This window comes from Melospiza melodia, chromosome 17, assembly GCF_035770615.1.
Source record: "Melospiza melodia melodia isolate bMelMel2 chromosome 17, bMelMel2.pri, whole genome shotgun sequence".
Classification (NCBI taxonomy): domain Eukaryota; kingdom Metazoa; phylum Chordata; class Aves; order Passeriformes; family Passerellidae; genus Melospiza; species Melospiza melodia.
The window spans coordinates 16,383,520-16,404,944 of NC_086210.1; the positions used below are offsets into that span (position 1 = coordinate 16,383,520).

General features: G+C 50.0%; 1 long non-coding RNA gene across 1 annotated transcript; it reads right to left on the minus strand.

Moving 5' to 3' along the window:
- Window positions 1–19,530: 19,530 nt before the first annotated feature.
- On the minus strand, window positions 19,531–21,133 carry LOC134426039 (uncharacterized). Its single transcript, XR_010029837.1, has 5 exons — window positions 20,977–21,133; window positions 20,387–20,422; window positions 20,224–20,262; window positions 19,764–19,832; window positions 19,531–19,672 (listed from the first exon to the last, which is right to left on the minus strand). It is a non-coding gene; the product is annotated as an uncharacterized LOC134426039 (long non-coding RNA).
- Window positions 21,134–21,425: the final 292 nt, after the last annotated feature.

A 21,425-nucleotide genomic window follows, 5' to 3' on the forward strand; every position in this document is an offset into this window, starting at 1 on the left:
TTCCCTACAACCTGAGGGGCCTTTTGAGCCCTATAGTAAAATTAAACAGCTACCATCAGAGCCTTTTTTGAAATTTGTAGAAAGGTTAACTAGAGCTATTGAAATACAAGTTAAAAAAGAGAATGCTAGGGAAGCAATTTTAGAGGAAATGGCGTTTACAAATGCAAATGAACAGTGTCAAGCGGCAATCCTGAGCCTTCCTCTCGAACCTACCCCTACGTTAAAGGACATGCTTCTAGTCTGTAACAGGAAAGTGCCTCTGAGTGTGACTGAAGACACCAGACCAAGGCTGCTGCCAAGACCACCTCAGCGTGTTGCCGTTGCCAGCCCTGCGCCTTTCCCCTCAGCACAGCAGTACCCTGGGCAGCAGCGGAGACCAGCAATGGCTGAGCCCACAAAACCATGCCTGCTTTGTAACAACCTAGGGCACTGGAGTAACCAGTGCCCCCTGAAAAGGGAATTTGATGAATTTAGAAATGGCAGGGGAGGAGAACTACAAGCCCTCCCTGGGGATCAACAACAACAAAAAAACTGAAGAGCCAGCGCCGGCCTGCCAGGCGCGTAGACACAAAAAGAGCAGGCCAAGGGAATAAGGGTAGCACAACAAATCAAGCGCGCGATAATATTAATGTTTGTGTAAGTGAAGCAGGTGCTTCAAAGACTGTGTATGATTTAGGTGATCCTGTGTTAACCACGTCTTCTGTCAATGAGCCTTACAGGTTGCAGCTGACTGAGTCACTCCATCTGGAGGACACTGATTGGCATTTTGTGTCTGTAAATCCTGAACAGAAAGGTACTTGGAACCGGATTCGTTGTAAGTACATCGTCATTGGGGACACCAAACACACACCACAAGAGATTGAAATTGCTCCGGGAATGACAACATCAGATCCTGAGCAATTCGTTCTCGGCCTGCATTGTTTCCACCCACCCTTGTTTCTTCCCAAGGGACAAATTGTTGCACAAGCTATCCCTGTGCCATCTTTACCTGAAAATATCAAAAAACAAGGGCCCGCAGTCGCCCGGGTCCAAGTTATTGGAAAAGACAAACCCAAATTATGGTGTAATGTCAGTGGGGGTGGGGAGTCTAAACGCATTGAGATGCTTGTAGACACAGGTGCAGACTGCACAATAATTCCAGTACAAGACTGGCCAGCACATTGGCCTTTGCAAAATGTTGCCGGTCACCTTCAAGGTGTAGGAGGTCTGCAATTGGCAAGACAATCCAAAAGCATTATTCAATTTGAGGGACCAAACGGACAATTGGCTAATATCCGTCCATTTGTGTTGGATTATTCAGAACCTTTGTTAGGGAGAGATTTAATGGCCCAGTGGGGTGTCACAATTGATATTCCAGACTCTCCACAACATATTTGTACAGCAGTCCTTGAACAACAGCACCCCACCAAAAAACTGAAGTGGATAACAGACAAACCAGTTCAGGTGAAACAGTGGCCGCTCAGTAAACAAAAAATAAAGGTGCTTGAAGAACTAGTGGAAGAGCAACTAAAAAAGGGCCACATTGTGGAGACCATGTCCCCATGGAACTCTCCCGTGTTTGTCATCCAAAAAGCTGACAAAAAGAGATGGCGGCTCCTCTGTGATCTCCGACAAATTAATAATGTAATTGAAGATATGGGTTCTCCCCAACCTGGTATGCCATCCCCAACAATGCTTCCCCAAGATTGGAAATTAGCTGTTATTGATATTAAGGATTGTTTTTTCCAAATCCCCTTGCACCCTGACGATGCACCGCGTTTTGCATTCTCAGTTCCTTCTATTAATATGGAATCCCCTATGAAAAGGTACCATTGGACCGTTCTTCCTCAGGGATTAAAGGTCTCTCCAGCTATCTGCCAGTGGTATGTGTCTTCCCTGCTTTCCCCAGTACGTGCAGCCGCAGAGAAGGCCATCATCTATCATTATATGGATGATATCCTTGTGTGTGCCCCCAATGATGATTTACTCACACATGCGCTTGACCTAACGATCGATGCATTGATTGTTGCAGGGTTCGAGCTCCAGGAAAAGAAAATTCAAAAGATGCCACCTTGGAAGTATTTGGGCTTAGAAATTGGAAATAGGACCATTGTTCCTCAAAAACTAGAAATCAATCCAAAGATCAAGACCCTTGCGGATGTCCACAGGTTGTGTGGGTCTTTGAATTGGGTAAGACCATGGCTCGGTCTGACTAATGAAGACCTTGCCCCTCTTTTCAATTTATTGAAAGGGGGAGAGGACCCAGGTGCTCCTAGGTCTGTTACCCCAGAGGCACGGAAAGCTCTAGAAAAGGTTCAGATTGCAATGTCCACAAGACAGGCCAACCGATGCCGGCCTGACCTGCCATTCAAATTTATCATCCTAGGTAAGTTGCCACACCTCCATGGAATTATTTTCCAGTGGGAGGAAAAACAAACACCTAAGGCAAAGAACACACCAAAAAAGGACCGGGACCAGAGGGACCCTCTTTTGATCATAGAATGGGTTTTCCTCAGTCACAAAAGGTTCAAGAGACTGACAAAGCCTCAGGAGCTGGTAGCAGAACTGATCCAAAAAGCAAGGACCCGGATCAGGGAGTTAGCAGGATGTGATTTTAAGTGCATTCACATTCCAGTTGAGTTAAAATCAGGTCAAAATACTGTGAAAATACTGGAACAATTGTTTCAAGAAAATGAAGTGTTGCAGTTTGCTCTGGATTTCTACTCAGGACAAATTTTGGTAGCGCGGCCCGCTCACCAATTGTTCGAACAAGATGTTCAATTTACCTTAAAACTGAGAAGTGCTCTAAGTAGGAGACCTTTAAAAAGGGCTCTAACTGTCTTCACAGATGCATCTGGGAGGTCCCACAAGTCTGTTATGACTTGGAAGGATCCTCAAACCCAGCAGTGGGAGACAGACATTGCTGAGGTGGAAGGTTCACCTCAGGTTGCTGAATTGGCTGCGGTTGTTAGGGCCTTTGAAAGGTTCTCAGAACCATTTAATCTGATTACAGACTCTGCATACGTGGCAGGAGTAGTATCCAGGGCAGATCAAGCAATACTGCAAGATGTGTCTAACATCGCACTTTTCGAATTGCTCTCAAAGCTGGTAAAGTTAGTCACTCACCGAGAGCAACCATTTTATGTGATGCACGTCAGGTCACACACTGACTTGCCAGGGTTTATTGCTGAAGGCAACAGAAGGGCAGATGCTCTTGCTGCACCTGCAGTGATGGCCACTCTCCCAAATGTTTTTGAACAGGCAAAAATCAGCCACCAGCTTTTCCACCAAAATGCACCTGGCCTGGTTCGTCAGTTTAACATCACTCGAGAACAGGCCAAAGTGATTGTGGCCACATGCCCAAATTGCCAACAACATGCACTCACTACAGTGAGTACGGGAGCAAACCCAAGGGGACTGAACAGTTGTGAACTGTGGCAAACAGATGTAACACACATACAGTCTTTTGGACGGCAGAAATATGTTCATGTTAGTGTAGATACCTTTTCTGGAGCGGTCTATGCTTCTGCCCACACAGGAGAATCATCTATTGATGCTATTAAGCACCTCTTACAGGCTTTTTCTTTCATGGGCATCCCCAAGGAGCTGAAAACTGATAATGGGCCTGCTTACAAATCCAAGGAATTCGTGAGCTTCCTGCAGCAATGGGGAGTAGAGCACAAAACTGGCATCCCCTACTCCCCTACAGGTCAAGCCATTGTAGAAAGAAGTCACTGTGATATTAAAAGGGTCCTGGACCAGCAGCAACAGGTTCTGAAGGTAGAACCTCCCCACATCCGGTTATCCAGGGCGCTATTCACAATAAATTTTCTGAATTGTTCTTTTGACAGCCTGAACCCACCCATCCTACGCCACTTTGGGGGGAGCAATCATAGGTTAATTAAGGAAAAACCTCCAGTTTTAGTAAAGGACCCTGAGACTTGGAAAATGGTGGGACCTTACAAATTAGTTACTTGGGGACATGGATATGCCTGTGTGTCCACCCCCTCTGGTTTAAGGTGGGTTCCTTCCAAATGGGTAAAGCCCTATGTTCCCAAGTTCTCAGAGAAATCTACAGAAGCACCCCAGGTTGCTCATGCTGCCTGGAGAAGAAAACGCCGCCCGTGTTCTCTGGAGGAAATTCCATTTAAGCCTCCTATCTGGAATAGTTTATAATATATGTTTGTTTCAAGTTTTTGTACCAGTTTAGATCCCACTGTTCGTGTGTAGCCTCGAGACACCATGAGACCGAGCCTGCTTCTCGTCCTCGTGATCATCCCACCTGTGACCTCCTGCATAGTTCCTCAGCCCAAACCACATATGGACTACCTTGACAAAGGCTCTCAGACATCAACAGAGAAACTGACAACTGGCTGAATGAACTGTTCAAAGGCTGGGGACTCTCGGGCTGGTTGGGATCTATTCTGAAAACTGTGTTTTTAGTTCTGTTTATTTTAGTTATAGTTATTGTAGTTTATAGCATTGTTTTTGGACTAATCAAACGCATGGTGCTCAAGTTAATTTCAAGCTCATCTCCCCCTCCTGAAGTCTACCATTTGGAAGCCCTCAGTGCTCCAATGGATGACCTGGAAGCCTCAGTAGAAAACACTGACCCTCCTGTAGAGGAAGAACTGATTTACCAACCATGCTTTGGCAATCATTCTGCACCTCAAACACAGTCCTCTTCTTTTTAAACAAAACTAGGGGGAGATGTTGTGGTGTGCTGTGATGTCCCATTTTGGCCTTCCAGGTCACTTTCCCAGGTGTGCCTATACGTCTATCCCTTCCCCCTTGCCCCCATGCTGAGTGAGTCCTGTCAATCAGGCTAAACATTCCAGCAAGGCGTCGTGTGGTTGGTCGAGTTCAAAGGATGCCCCTATGCCCAGAGGTCATTGGCCTGTCTGGGTGTCATCTTCCCCTGAGACCCTGCCCCTCTCACCTGGTTGGTGGCTCACCTGTACCTCCCATCCCCCTGTCCGTGAGCTTAAAAAGGTCATCAGACCATGCGGTCTTGGTTCTGTTGGAGCAGGTCCTCACGTTCAGACCTCTGTAACCATGGAATAAACCTCTGGACATTAAACCCTCCAGCAGAATCCTCTCCTTTTTCTCTTCACCATCGCCTGAAGCTATCCTCCTGAGGTAACGGGGTCCCTTACAAGCTAAGGTATCTCTGGGGTGACACGCCGCAGTTGCTGCCTTTGGCCCAGCAGCGAGGGTCAGACTGGCCCAGGCACAATCTAACTGGTAATATTGGGAGCTTTTTTTTTTTTTTCAATATTGGAAAAATCGTGCTTAATACACCTGGGAACATCTGTTTGCATTCAAGAGAGAGGTAGAAGGTGAGGATGGCACCAGTAGCTTCATCTGCAACACAGATCCAGGCAAAGGACAGGGACACAGAATTCAGCTGCAAGACTCAGAGAATTCTGCTCCCAGAGATCATTTATGCTCACACTGTCCCTTTTAGAAGGGTGACATCATTCCAGGCAGCCTGGACTGAGCAGGTGGTTTCTGAGGTGGGTTTGTTTTTCAGGAAACCCACTCAGGCTTTTCCATTTGCTCTGATTTGAAAATATAACCAGAGAGAGACTCAAAGTCAGAAATACAATTTATTAGGAAAAAAAATAATGCAATAATACAAAATAAAAAACACCGATAAAGTCAGAATATAACCTGTCACTCTGTTGGTCAGGGTGTTGGTAGCAGTCCAGTTGGAATGGTGGCTGCAGTCCTCCTGGAGTGGCAGATGTGGTTATGCTGGAGCAGCGATCCTGTAGTAGGGTGTAGCCTACCTCTGAAAATCCAGTGGAAATGGCAGCTGTTGCTCTGGGGAATCCGGTGGAAAGGCAGCTTGTTTTGTCCCAAAGCCCAGATAATATCCAGGGGGGCATGCTTAGCTCTTCCCCCCTGGGTGGAGCATCTCATAATGGGCTGATATCGTTCTATGAGTCATGAGGTGGGTCCATTAAAGGGAAATGGCTCCTGGAGGGCATTATCTCTGAGTCATGCAGAAAGGCATTGATGGGCCTATTAACAGGAAATAAGGAATAAAACAATGCCTCTCCTGTTTCAACAGCTCTTGAGGATGGGAATAGAATACATCTTTATATTGTAACCTAGGACATCTCTCACCAATGGAAGGGTGAGACAGAATAACTTCATATTTGGCATCATTTCATGCTCTGCTGGGAGTTTCCTGAGGGCTGGTAGTGCTGTTGGCTTCAAGAACAGCTTGGGTAATGGCTGTGGGACTGAGGGCTGGGTAAAAAACCAGAACAGTATTCTTGTATTTAGAGCCTTTTGCTACATGTCCAGTTTTCCTGCAGTTATAACAGTTTCCACTGCCTTTATTACATTCTGTATTGTGGGGAAGCACATTTGCTGCAACCAGCATTTCAATTGCACCCTGGCTGGTGGCCTTGGCTAGGCTGGAGTCACAGTCTGAGATCGCCTGGCAAATGCAAGCATCAACCATCTGAGCAATGGTTGGCTCAGGGTCAAGGGGGAGGCTGTGAAGAACCTTTCTGCAGTCAATACTGGCATTACAGAAAGCTAATTTGCTAATAAGATAATCCTGGACCTTTTGATCATCTACCTGTTTTTCCAGGGCTTTCATACGGTGCTTTATGATCTTGACATAGCTCTCATCCGAGCCCTGGTGAATGTAAGTGAAGTCAGTGTGGGGTGTAGAAGCATCAGGTGTTTGGAGGAGGGTGGATCGTGCAGCGCCTTTGAGATCTTCCAGTATTGACTGGGGCATGACTTCAGCCTGATACTGCAGTCTAGTATAGTCTCCTTCCCTGGTAATGTGGTCCATTGTGAGGCGTTGTCGCCCTTCTTCCTCAACATAACCTTTTGGTAACTCATGAACTTTATTTATCCAAACTCCTTTCCAGAAAATAAATTCATCAGATGACAATATAATTTTCATACACCATTTTAAATTTTGTGGCACCATTGTGTGGGTAGTAAATGGCATGTCCAGCAAATTGTTAAAATAGGGAGAACCCCTCCCATAATCCTTGGCAGCTTTACTAAGTCCTTCATTTCCCTATGGAGGTAGGGAATCCAAGATTCAGGTCGCACCTGTGCAGTATAAGCAGGGGCCAAAATCTAAATGGGAATCTATTCCCTATGGATTCCCAGGGGCCAAAACCTAAATGGCAATCTATTCCCTATGGATTCCCATTTAGGTTTTGGCCCCACTTATACTGCACAGGTGCCACCTGAATCTTGGATACCACCTCCCAGTCCCCCTCCTTTGCAGCTTTTCTCCGCATCCTCTGCCAAGAATCCTTGGGCTCATCCTCACTCTCAGATAAGCTATCACTCTTTTCCTCTGTGGAGGAGGCAGGTCTGCTGGCAGAGGCGCAGGCCTTTCTGCCGATCGGCAATGCCTGGTGTTGAAGGCCTTTGGTAGCCAAAATGGCTTCCTTCTAGTTGGTCCCATGTCCGGTTCCAGTGATGTGGGAACTGGAAGAGGCTGGACTGGACAAGGGGCCTGGAAGTGGAGAGGTGCAGCCCGCATTGGGGAGAACCTTTCTGCTGATAGGGGAGGGACTAATGTGGCAGTGGAATTCAACATTAAGGTGAGACCCGACACAGAGGAGGCACCTGGAGCAAAGGCGGGAAATGGGGATGAAGGTGGGAGGGAATCAAAAAATGCGGCCTCTCTAACAGGAGTATTGCCATCTTGTGATTTATAGGAAGGAGGATTAGAACTAGGGAATGAAGGAATGTGGGTGAGGGAATATCTCAAGGCAGCATGGCCACTACCACCCTGAGGAGAGGACAGAAAAGGAGGGGAGATGGCAGACAGCAGATGGCTTGTCTGTGCCGAAAGGCGGGCTCCATCTCCCATCCTGTTCTCAGGGAACCTGGGTTCGGGAATGTGAAGGGTGGTTTGAATAAACCAGGGCAAAGGTTTGGAACCATGAATTCATTAAATGATCCCATAAATTGAATGAAACAACAGATAAAATTTCTCAACTTTTAAAACCCCTTGTATTTGTAAAATATAAAGCTTATCCCCAACAGCATCCCAAAATGATAACTGATAGATAGAATCAACAGAGATATCAGGAAGCTCCTCAAATAACCATGAACAATACCTTTTAAACTCCCTTCAGAAAATTAACTCCCCTCTAAATTTAAAACTCTCCAAAACTTAACAAAAACATCCTTCTCAGCTTGGGAATGAGTATTTCCCATAGCTGCCCCTAGTGGAAGAGGGAATGCCCACCCACAGGAACAGAAAATCAGAAGCCCAAACCCCTGGGAGCTCTTTGCCACTCAGTCACTCACTCTCAGTCTCACAGGCACAATCTCCAGCCAAAGTGGGGCTGTCAGAGAAGCAGGTCCCATAGATGTTGAGGGGATTGTCAACTTCTTCTTTAGCGAGATTAGATAAAACTCACTTCAGTGTTGTGGCTGACCCGAAGGGGTACAGCTTCCAGTGACGTCTGGCTGGCAGGATCACTGCTGGAGACACAAGGACCTCAAGGAATCTGGTTCCTCTTCAGACGCCATGTGTAGCATCATGGCCCTACTGAGGCCCTTGGAGCGTCCAGCACTCATAAGCACAAACCTCACTGCTACCTTAGAAAGCTGACAGAATGAGCAGGATGGGTCTTCATATGATCTCCTGCAAACTGGGTTTATTGGTACACAAACAGGCTACACAGCTGAACAGGCCCCAGGGACGAAGGCAGGGTGTAGACTGAGGGAACAGGGCCTTATATGGGGTAGTGAGGGTGGAGCTGAGGGTCAGGGTCCAATGGATATGGGGGAAGATGGTGCAGAGGAGGGGTCAGAGCTGAGGTCAGCCAATAGGAAACAAGGGTGGAGGAATACAGCAAACTAGGGCAAATGGAGGGACAGAGAGAGAACATTTTAGGGCCAAACAAACGTGGGCAATAGGAGTTGAACTAGGGTAATTAGGCCAATGGTCCAATGGGGTAACCTAACGTAACATAAATCAGCATGTGTCTGCAAAGATCAATCTGAGAAGAAAGCATCTCACCCTAACCTGAAAGCCTATTTCTCTTATCTAGAACCAGTCCTCCATGTCTGGGGGATTGAGATTCTGATGCTAGGCCTCTGGGCCTCCACACATCCTCACAGCTGGCCCAGGGCAGGTCTGGAGGGGTCTTGGTGGCAGCTTGGGCTTGGCACACACTTGAGGAGGGTGTCTGTTTTCAACAGGGAGCTTAGGAGTTTTAGAGTGCTAAAAGAAAAGGAAAAAAACCCTCTTTGCCTGAGAGCAGCCAGTTCTCCAAGCTAAGCTGATGCCAGGTGAGTGAGAAGAGACAGGATGGGGTTTGGAAATGTGGAGCAAGGCTCTCCACACTGTGTCAGATCTCAAGACACAGCTTCTCAGAGCAGGCCAGAGCTCCTTAGGAAAGTCCCTGGGTCAATATCAGTCACAGAAGGCTGCTATCATTTCTTCTCTAAATAGAACCATACACCCTTAAAACAGGAATGTGGATTTATTAGAAGCTCTTTGAAATATTTCTCCATAACAATAGAAAAAAAACTTCCTAGTGAACTGCACTTCAGTAGAGCGAAATCAAGGCAAAACCATGGTTTGTCAGGACTTGCTTGATTCTAATGAGCCCCATGGTGCATTTGGAGCTGAGCCCTTGAATCTCAAGGTCTGAGAGGAGATTGCACAAACCTTTCCAGGAGTCAAAGACAGAAGAAAACCCCAGAGTGTCTCAAAGCATGAATGAGTCCCACTGAGGTCCCTCCCCAAACATGGTCCTCATGACTCCTTGGAGGAGAGAATTGGAGGCCAGATGGCACAAAAACCTCTCAGAAGCCTCATTGAGGAAAGGAAATTCCAAAGCACCTTAAAAACCATTATTACCTCAAAGTATTAATGAGTTCCACTGAGTGTCAATACAAAGCTCTCAAGGGACTCGTTAAAGCAGATAACTGAGGCCATGATTGCACAAATCTCTCATGGAGTCTCTATCAAAAGGGAAACACCAAGTACCTTAAAATAACTGAAGTACCTTGAAGCATTAATGAGCTCCACTGAGGGTTGTTACTGACAAAGCCTCTCCAGGGACTAATTACAGCAGAAAATTGGAGGCTATGATTGCACAAAGCTCTCAGAGACTGCAAGGCCAAAGCAAAAGCCAAAGTCCTTTGAAAAACCTGCAGTCCCTGCAGGGAGCATTCAGGAGCCCCCAGCACCATTGCTGAGCAAGGCTCCCCAGAGACTCCTTCCAGCACATCCTTGAGGCCGCTGGGATGTGAGCTAGGGGGGGATGCTGAGGGCAGGACAAGGGGCTGACAGTGCCCAGCCTGGATGGGGCTGTGCCAGGAGGCCCCCGTGCCTCAGGACAAGGTGTCTCCTCACAGCCCTTGGTGGCACAGACCCTGCTGTGCCCCTGGGCAGCAAGACTTGGCTTCTCTTTGTCCACAGCTGCCATCAGTGCCTCCAGTTCTCTGCTCTGCCTGGGGCCTGGGGACACTTTCTCTGTCGTGTCCCTGACAGGGATCTCTTCAAAGTACAAGAAACTTCAGTGTTTCAATAGAACTGACTTCTTAAGGGTTCTTGAGGGTTCTGTGACATCACAGAGCTAGCTGTGACATCACAGAGCAGGGTGTGAGGCCATAGAGCAGTGTCTGCCATCATAGAGTGTGGCTCTGAGGCATCAGAGAGTGGGTTGTGACATCACCTGGTGGCTGTGTAACATCATAGAGGAGGCTGTGACATCACAGAACAGATTGTGACATCACAGGGTGACTTTGTGACATCAGTCTTCTGCGATGTCACAGCACTGCTGTATGAAATCACAGGGTGACATAGAGTTGGCTCTGTGATATCACAGGATCAGTGTGATATCACAGGGTCAGTGTGACATCTCAGGGGCTGTGTGACATCACAGGGGCTGTGTGACATCACGGGGGCTGTGTGAGGGCACTGGGGAGGTCACTCTGCCCCGGCCCCCCTCACAGTTCCCCCCAGAGCAGTCCAACCCTGCTCGTGCACAGCGGGGTCCCCTGTCCCCCCGGGTTCCACCGCCCCCGGCCCTGCAGCCTCCCCCAGAGGATGTTCCATGAGATCAACCCCAGAGCCTCACACGGGGACGGGGGGACGGGGCCCTGGGGGTGGCACAGGGGGACAGGGACCCCCCGGCAATGTCCCCGTGTCCCCCAGGGCCAGAGCCTGAGCCAGGGCTCCTTCACCCTGTTACAAACAAGGGGCTGAGAGCGCTGAAAAATCCCCAGCAAGGGAGCAGCAAAAACCAGATTGAATATTAAGGGACAGCAGCACAAAGTTCTTTGGCAAGAGTCACTCTGCTCCTGATTGGACATTTCAGGCACACCAGGGAAACAAAGCAACAACAAAACCAAACGGAGTCCAGGTAACCAAACCAGAAATTAACCTAGAACTGTCCCTCTGTGTGTGTGTGTGTGTGTGTGTGTGTGTGAGACACAAGGACAGCAAGGGCAAGGATAAAAGGAACATGGTCTGAAAGTTTAACAGAGCTCAAACTTAACAGGACTTTACTTATATATTAACCTTAACTGATACTTTCAACCTCACAATTTAGCAAAAGAGCAGAGTATAACAGCATGTAACCTAACTTAAACCTATGACTTCGCAATTTAACAGAGGAATAACACTTAACAATATTGAACTTAACATATAACTTATACTAAAGGTAACTGCTTAGCAAAAGAAGAACTCTCAGCAGCATTTAACTTCACTTAGGCCTTGTGATTTAACCTTCCCTACAGGCCTGACTGACTCAGCTATCCCAAGCACTCAAGCCCCTCAGAGAGCAGCATTTCTGCCACATTTCCCCAGCACAGGCACTCCTGTGTGCACACAGACACAAAGAGTCAGTGCAAGGCACCTGTGAGCAATTCCCCTGAGGGCAGGCAATGCTCACTGTGGACCCTTTGGCATCTCCCCAGCAAAGGGCAAAGGGGTGAGCCTGGAGGAGTGGGGGGATCGGCCCAAGCTCCATCATTGTTCAGGATCCCCGAGTGCAGCAAATGGGAGAGTTCCCGGCTGGGAGAGGCCCCACTCAGAGGGAGTGGCTGGCCCAGGAGAGCTCCAAGGGCTCCTTTTGGAGCGCTGTTTGCAGGGCCCCAAGAGAGGGGCTTCAGTCCCAGCAATGGTTCATCCTGGCCGCACTTGGCACCAACAGCTTTCTTTGGCAGTGTGAGAACAGGGATGTTGTGCCACTGAGGGAACAAAAACAGTTCCCAGGGCTGTTCCTACAGGAACCAGGAGCTGGTTGGGCAGCAGCAGTGCCTGGGGCAGACAGTGTTTGTGATGAGCTGCAGGGGAGCTGAGCCCAGGGGCTGTTGGCCAAGGCCAAGTCCCAGGGAGCATTTCTCAGCTGGCAGGGTGGCCTGAGAAGGGGAGGAGGGAATGCAGCAGCACAGGGCCCATGGAACCAAGGGACCATTGTGACACTGTGGGGCTCTGTGACACCAAGGGACCATTGTGACACTGTGGGGCCCTGTGAGATCAAGGGACCATTGTGACACTGTGGGGCCCTGTGAGACCAAGGGACCATTGTGACACTGTGCGCCCTGTGAGACCAAGGGACCATTGTGACACTGTGGGGCCCTGTGAGACCAAGGGACAAATTGTGACACTGTGGAGCCCTGTGACACCAAGGGACCATTGTGACACTGTGGGGCCTCATGGGATCATGGAGAGCGCTGTGACATTGCTGGGCCTCATGGAACCAAGGGGACTGTACTGATGCTGTGTGGCTCCATGGAATGTAGGGATCATTGTGACATTGAGAGGCCCCATTGAACCAAGGGTCCATTATGACACCACGGGGCCTCATGGAACCATGGAGACCATTATGACACGTTGTGGTGTTATGGAACCAAGCGACCATTGTGACACTGTGGGACTCCATGGAACCAAAGGTTCATTGTGACATTGCAAGGCCTCGTGGAACCATGGAAAGACAATTGAGACACTTTACAGCCTCATGGAACCAAAGGGCTATTGTGACACTGAGGGGCCCATGGAATCACAGACACCATTGTGCCACTCAGGGGACTCATGGAGACCATTGTGACAGTATGAGGCCCCATGGAATAAGCAAAGCATTGTGAGACTGTGAAGCCTCATGGAACCAGTGAGACCACTGTGACCCTGGGAGGACCACTGTGTATTGTGGGGCCTCGTGAAACCAAGAGGCCTTTGTGACACTGCAGGGCTGCATGGAACCAAATGTCCATTGTCACACTGCAGGGCCTTGTGGGATCTCAGCACCTCAGGATGAAGGTGCAGTGTGACCGAGACCACCCTTGGGGGGCTCGGGAGTGCTGGAATGTTGCCAGAAGTGTCTGGTGGCTGGACTTTGATCCTACACAGGAGATGACATCTGTATGAGGACTGGGAGGATTTTACTGGGTGAATGGTGAAGGGATAAGTTAATTAAGGTGTAGAACACAGGGTTTAGGATTTCTGTACAGGGGGGTCTAGAGAAGTAAGATGGAGGAATTGGGGCATGTCCTGTCCTTCTTCTTCTTCTTCTTGGCCTCCATCTTCTGTGGTGATGGTGGCACTTTGGGATTGGTCTTTACTAGAAGTGCACCGGTTAATAAGAGTAGAAGGTATTGGGGAAAAATTATAAATATTGTACACGTAACTTTGGGTATAAAGATAAGTGACCGCCCCAGGGGCTGGGGAGTGTGCCCATGGCTGACTTGCTGTGCAGACCTCTGTCGGGCTGAAAGAAAATCTTTTAGATAAACAATTAATAAACACCGAGACCGAAACAAGATCAGAAGTCTCTCCTCGTCCTTTGAAGCGCCGGGCTGTCCAAGGCCACCCTGGGCCTTTCCAGGTCTTTGAAACAGCCGAGAAACCGAGCAAGTGGCATCCCTGAGCTATCTCCGGACATAAACCGGTCATAAATCAGCCAGCAGGAGAAACAGAAAACCACCAAGCATAAATCAGCAAAGAGAAAGGCTGGAAATCTACAGGGCCTCATGTCATCAGTGGCCCATTGTGACAGTGGGCAACCCAAGGAAACCATTGTGACACTGCAGGGCTGTATGGAACCAAAGCTCCAGGGCAACACAGAGTGGCCTCCTGTCATCAGTGGTCCATTGTGACACTGTGGAGCCAAAGGAGAGCATTGTGACACAGCAAACCCCCAGGGTCCAAAGGTCCATTGAGACATTGCAGATCTCATGGAACAGAGGAGTCACGTGACATTTTGGGGCATGGGGAACCACGGAGACCATTGTGCCACTGCAAGGCCTCATGGAATCCTTGGGACCATTGTGACACTGCAAGGCCTCATGGAATCCTTGGGACCATTGTGACACTGCGGGACCTTGTGACACCTGGGGGCCACTGTGACATTGTGGGACCCCATTGAACCTGGGGGCCAGTGACACTGCAGGTCTTCTTGTAATCAAGAGGCCATTGTGACACTGCTCGAACCCATGGAATCAAGTCACCATGATGACACTGCGGAGCCCCGTGGATCCAAGGCACCATTGTGACACTATGGAGCCCCATAAAACCAAGGGAAAACAGAAGAGGTCTGGCTGGTTTGGCTTCCCATAGACTGCCTGACTGGTCCAAGTGACCTTTGGATGTTGAGGGTCACTTCTCATCTGCTGCTGAAACACTGGGGCTCTGTGCTTTCCTTCCCAATGGAAAAGAACTGTCCTTCTGCTCCAGACACCCATGGCCAGAATTGGGATTTCACCTCCAAAGTTCCTTATATCCAGGGATTGTTTCCATAGGAATATTGCCAGGACAAGTCTGGCTGGCAGTAGTTTCACAAGGGTCACCTCTCATCTGTCCCCAAAACACTGGGGGAGGCTCCATGCTCTCCTTCCCATGGGAAAGAACTGTCCTGCTTCTCCAGGTGCCGATGGCGAGATTGGGTTTCCACCTCCAAAATTCCCTAAATACAAAATCTGCTATTACTGACATGTCTAGCTGGCCTTGGCCTACTGAGGCTGTCACCTTCCTTCCAAACCTTGAGGCTCTGTGCTTTCCTTCCTATGGAAAAGAACTGTCATTCTCAGCCAGGTGCCCATGGCCACAATTGGGATTTCACCTCCAGCACTGCCTGTTGTGACCGACCAGAGGAGATTGTTGGCTCTAAACATTTTGTGTGTGGGGGAGCAAGGGGCAGGTCCAGCCTTGCCCTGCCCTGTAAGCCCAGCCTTGCCCTGCCCTGTGACCCCAATCCCCCCAGGGGCCTCCAGTGGGTTTACGGTTTCTACCTGAAGGGTGGCACCCTGAACCCCCAGCACCGCCGTCCCACCCTGGGCACTGGGGCCCTCTTGGCTCTCCTCAGTGTTGCTGCTGTACTTGGGGCACCCTAAACCCCGCTAGGGACCCGTGTCCCCCCACTGCAGGGATTGTGCGTGACTCACACTGCCCCGATCCTCCATGCACCCGGAGCTCCGTTCGGGGTTTGCGTGCCAACTCACCAATTCATCTGCCACCTTTACTCGAGTTTGGTGCACAGAAAAAACACCAGCCAGATATCTGCAAGAGGTCAGGAATTACACAAAATTTTACAGGCCAAGTACAAAAAACCAAGAAACTTTGGAAGAGGATTTCATGCAACATCCAATTACAAAGAAAATACTTATCATAGCAGTAACTTCATTAACTTAGTTCATTTGATGTAGAAATCATTGAACATGTAAGCTGTTGAGGTACCCAAAAATGTTCCATATAAAGAGCATTAGAAGGAGAAGAAAGAGAGAGAGCCAGAAAGACAGATGCTCTATAGAAAGACACACATATGACTATCAGCTCCTAGGGTTCCAGTGTGGGTGAAACACAAACCCCAGGAGAGGGCAGAGTCCATACCAGGGGCTGACCTTGTGCTCCGTGTTTTTAAGCCTCCGGGCCTTTGTGAGTCTCCCCCCAGGTGGGATTTCTGATCACTCAGGCAATCAGGGCTGGGTTAGCACTGTCCCCACTGTGTGACTGATTGACAGCTCATCCCACAGTGTCTCAGGACATTGATCTCATCCATCCTCTGATAGTGACTATGGTGACACTGGGGAACCTCATGGAACCATGGGTCAGTTGTGACCAGGTGGGTCCAAGGACACCACGGTGACATCAGGGAACCTCGTGGGAACAAGTGGCCATTTTGATGCTGTGGATCCCCATGGAACCAAGGGAACATGGAACACGCTGATGCCTTCAGTTTTAGCTGTCATATTTCCAGATTCTCTACTGCATTAGTCTGTAATTCTGGACTTCATACACAGTGTTATCAAGTTCTCTTCACAGTGTAGTCAGACAAAACAATCCTTTTCTAGCCCCAGAACCAGACACTGTTGCAGCTTCAGGCACAAAAAGTGCAAACAACAGCGAATTGCGGAGAGCAAACCAGGATGATGGGACTGCATAACCTGAGGCTGTAATTGGACAACTAAGCCCAATATTTAAACGGACCAAACCTTATGAAAGTGTGAAAACACCTGACCAGTCATCCATTTTGAGTGTAGCCTCGGCTGGGCTCTTGACCTGCTCAAAGTGAATCCTTTGAAGGCCTTTTAATAAATCCCAGCAAGAGGCAGAAGCCATGAGAAAGCTGACAACTCTTTGTGAGAACAGAGTTGTGGAGCAGGGAAAAACAACTTGTTTTTCCTGAGACAGAGCTCTAGGACTGTGGAAAACAACCTACTTTCCCTGAAAAAGAGCTGTAAGACTGTGATAAACACCAGCCACCTGTATAAACCGTTTTTTCTCTTTTAGATAGAAAAATGAAGACTATCTCTCACAAACAACTTTTCCTGCACATACACACCAGGGGTTTGAGTGACTAATCAATACAGGGTAAAAACTTGTTGCTGACCAACTGGGGATAGACAGGGGATGTTCTTAAAAAACCCTTCAAAAAGGCCTATAAAAAGACCGTATAAAAATAGCACAGGATTGATCCTTTCTTTTTGCACCATAAAATGTGTCCTGCATCCCTCTTTATCGGGCGCTGTTGCAGTGCCCTTTTATTTCATAGCTTTTTGGATGGTCTGTTCCAGTTCACCCCCTGTCTGTTGTCTTTTCCCAAGCTGGATTATTCCCAGGTTATATCCCTCCCCTTTTACCGTTCAATCATTATAATCCCCACCCTGTATTCCAGTGCCTTCCCTATCCATCCCTGTAAACTCTGCCCCTGTTCTGGACCCTTCCCTGTCAGTCTCCTGTAAACCCCTCCCCTGCAGGTTCCGCCCCTCAGGAATTCCCCTCGTGGATGATGCCCCATTGGTCCATGTGACCTGCCCACCACCCCCCTTATCCCATTGGCCCCTGAGATGTATTCCCCTCCTTTTGCTCCTCCCTCCCTGATTCCCTATTGGTTCAGCGATCGTGCCCACCCACAGTTCTAGTGCTGTATAAAATCCTGAGCAGACTGGTGCTTGGAGCTCTTTGGTGCCTCTTACCTTTGAGGAAAAAATCTTCCTCAGAATCTCACACCGAAGGCCTCCCTTTCCTCTTTAGTCTGCTCCCTGATGCTGACACCATTCCAGCTGTGAAGCAGGTGGCTCCAAAGTTCAGCTCTCCCTGTTTCAGGGGAAGCTGTTCCCCACTCATGGCACTGCGGCCCCCTGAGCCAGGTGTGGATTCCAGCACGGTGTCAGCCTGGGGCTCCTGCTGGGCTGAGTCTGCCCTCAGGCAGGGCTCAGCTCCCCAACAGCATCTCGGTGTCACCTGTGAGCCCCGTGGAGAAGACACCTCTGTGCCCTCTGCTCAGAATTTCACTGCCAGGACAGCAGGAATGCAACCCAAACCTGCCTTCAACCTGCTGGGGTGGGCAACTCCTGCACCAGGGGCTTTCTCACCATTCTGCTGCTCATGGCCAAGACATTTTCCCTGCCCTTCTGCCAGGGCAATGCCCTGTGCCAGCTCTGCTGTGAGACTTCCCTGGGGTGCTGCCAGCACCAGTCGTTCCTTCAGTATTGGAACTGGAGTCAGCGAACATGACTGAGCCCAGGTGAGCTCTCAGGATGGCCGGGAACAACTGGTCCACCTGGCCCACCCCAAAATTCACCCAAGTCCTGCTGGAGCCGATGGACTCAGCGGCCAAGAACGACCCCAGAGCCAGGTAGAACCACTCGCCCTTTCCCAGGACACCGTGGTGGCTCTACCCCACTGTGGCCAGGCATTATGGGTGACCGTGTAGGGCCCCTCACCCAGGAAACCCCACAGCCCCGCAGGGCCCTGCAGACAGGTAGACCCAGCAGCCCCGTCCTGCCAGGGTACCAAATTTCCAGACCAATAAATAATTTCAACCTACTTTTGACATATGAAGATTTTTTTTGGCATTTAAATTCTTTTGAGTAAATCAAGAATTTTGGGGGTGTTATATTGTATTTGCAGGGATTCCCAACGAAGGCAGCAATGTTGCATTTGACTCCATGTTCTCAGAAAGCTAATTTATTATTTTACAATACTATATTTTATTAAAGAATACTATACTATACTATACTAAAGAATGCAGAAAGGATACTTAGTGAATGTTCAAAAGATAATAATGAAAACTCCTGACTCTTTCCAGAGTCTTGACACAGCCTGGCCATAATTGGCCAACGAGACAAAATAACTCCCACCAGAATCCAATCAAACAAATCACCTGTGGGTAAACAATCTCCAAACACATTCTGCACATGAGCACAACACAGGAGAAGCAAATGAGATAAGATTTGTTTTCCTTTTTCTCTGAGGTGTCTCAGCTTCCCAGGAGAAAAATCCTGGGCAAAGGGATTTTTTCAGAGAATGTGAACGCCACAGTGTTAGAGATGAGTAATGAGATGTTTGGCTCTCCCAATTAAAGGCGGGACATGATAAGTATGTTAAGAGAAGTTGTACAGAAGTATAGTTATGTTACTGCAATGTGTTCCCCCCGCCCAGCATTGTTATCCCGGGATGATCTTGGTAGTCCGGGCATTTGGGGAGGGGTAAATTGTTCCTAAGGGGCAAGGCTTAGCACCACCTGTCCTCCAATCCAGTTCCAAGAAAGCAGTCTACACCAATGGACAGCGACCAAGAGTCAACAGACAGCCTTTGGGAGGAGCTTGGGCTGCCTGTTGCAACAGCAAGGATATAAAAGGGAGAGCAGCCATTGTGTGGATGAGCCAGCCACGTGGTTACCAGCCACGAAGTGGGGGAGGCTCCCAGCACCATAATTTTTTCCTTATTTAGTCCCTTTCTTGTAAGTTTTATTAAGTGTTTAATAGACCTTTCAAAATATTGAGAAGTAAACAGTGATTTCTCACAGGGAGAAAAAGTTGTAAAAGAAAGTTTCTTTGAAATTATTTCTTTTTCTTTTAAACCCAGGCCATTCCTACCACGCTGACAGTGAACCACCGCCTTTCTCACCACTTGGACACCCATCCCCCCAGTCAACCCACTCCCCCTGGACTCTGCACAACTCCCAACACACCATTTGTCTGGGGGAAGGCACCGACTGTGTAAAGGCAGCAAAGCCCAGACCTGGCCTGACTTCCCTGGACCACTGGAAAGGAGGAAATCCAGATCCATGGACACACATGGACACAGAGCAAAGCTTTGCTCAAAGGGTTTATTGATTCTTGATGATTGATTCTTCAGGGGAAATGGCCCAGGGCTCAAAGAGTTCAGGGGTTTTCTCCAGTGATGATCATCACCTCATGCCACTGGAGAGGAAAAAGGACACTGGTCCTTCCAACCCTAAAAGACAAACCCCAGAAGGTGAGCTCTGGAGCCCACTGGGCCATGGCTGGGCTTTGTCTCCAGCCCTGTCCCTGCAGGCACGGCTCACCTAGGCATCCAGAGAGGCAGCCAGGCGCTTCTGCCGCAGGAGAGCCTGCAGCTCTTCAGCCACAGGGGGCTGGGGACAAAGGCAGCGTTAGAGACACACTGGGGGCACCGGGCTGCACTTGGAGGCAGGGGAGAGCAGGGGGGCCTTGGGGAAGGGGCTGTGGCAGCAATGGGGTGCAGGAGCTGCTGTGCTGCTGCCCAGAAGCACTGGGCTCTGGGCCAAGAGGCACAGCTGGGGCAGGGGCTGCGTCCTGGCTCATCCAGGGGGTCCTGGGGTGACAGGGATGGGAATGCAGCAGGGCCCTGGGCAAAGGCTTCACTGGGGAGGAGCCCTGGGGCAGGGCATTGTCTGGGCTGTCAGGAGGGGTGCACTGGGCTGTGCTGGGACACACTGGGATGGCCTGGGCTGTGGTGGCCATGCAATGGGAGGGTCTGGTGCCGGCAGAACTTGTGGTACCTACCAGAGGCGTCTCCAGGACCACGACATTGTCTAAATCCAACTGCAGAGAGACCAGGAGACCTCGCTGGTCACTGGGATGCCCCCAGTGCCAGGAAGGGATAGGGGGACACCACTGTCCCCCAATTCCCTGAGGGGATGCCCTGATATGCCAGCAGCCCACTCACCTCCCGCAGATCATCTTGGGTTCCTTTCAGGAGTGCCTGGAAAGGAGAACAAAGGCTGGGTCCGGACTGGACCTTGTGGGGCTGTGGGGGGACACATGGGTGCAGGGAGCAGGGCGCAGGCAGAGGGATGGGAATTCAGGGCCTCCAAGGAGATCTGTTTGAGGTGGGGGAAGACCCAAAACCACTGATCTGGGGTCAATTGAGGGCCCAGGGGACAGGGCTGGGGGTGTGGAAGGAGCAGGGTGTGAGGTACAGGGGAGGAGAAAGGAATTGAGGTGTAGGGACATGGGAGTGCAAGGGAGGGGCTTGGTGGGGACAGAAGAATGAGGACAGGTGGGGACAAAACCAACAGTACTGGGAGATGGTGTGGGAGTGGGGAGTGAGTTAGGGAATTGTACAGGGGGACCCCTCTGCAGTGGCCAGGAAGAAAGACAACGGATTGAGGGGGGGACATGAAAGGAAAGACCTCAGGAATGGTCAGTGGGAGGGCAGCTGGGGACCCTGAATGGGACACAGAGGAGGGACCAAAAGGGTGGGACGGGAGGCCAGAAAGGGCAGGATGTGGGGACAGCGTTTGGCTGGTGCCTCACCTTGGCCTGTGCCGGGGGGCACAGCAGGATGGAGAAGAGCAGGGCCACGCTGAGCACAGCCACCTTCATCTTCCTCTGGCTCTGGGCAGCTCTGCCTGAGGCTGCAGCAGGTGAGGAGCACCTTTATCCCTGCCGGGACTCCTCCCTGCACCCTCCCTGCCAGCCCCCAGGCCAAAGCCTGGCTTGGCACAGCCCCCAGCCCTGGCCACAAGCCCAGCCCTGGCACAGAGTCCATCCCACCCCACCTGTGGCACAGATCCAGCCCCCTTGCCCGGCATTCCTCCAGCTTCCTGCACGGGGCAGCTGGCCCTGGAAGGGCCCAGGCACCTGGGGGGCCAAAGGGGGCAGCCAGGGAGACAAAGGCACCTGGGGACCCTGTGGGGACAGCCCCCACTCCAACACAATCCATCCTCCAACAGCCCCCAGTGCCAGATCCCCCATCTCCTGCT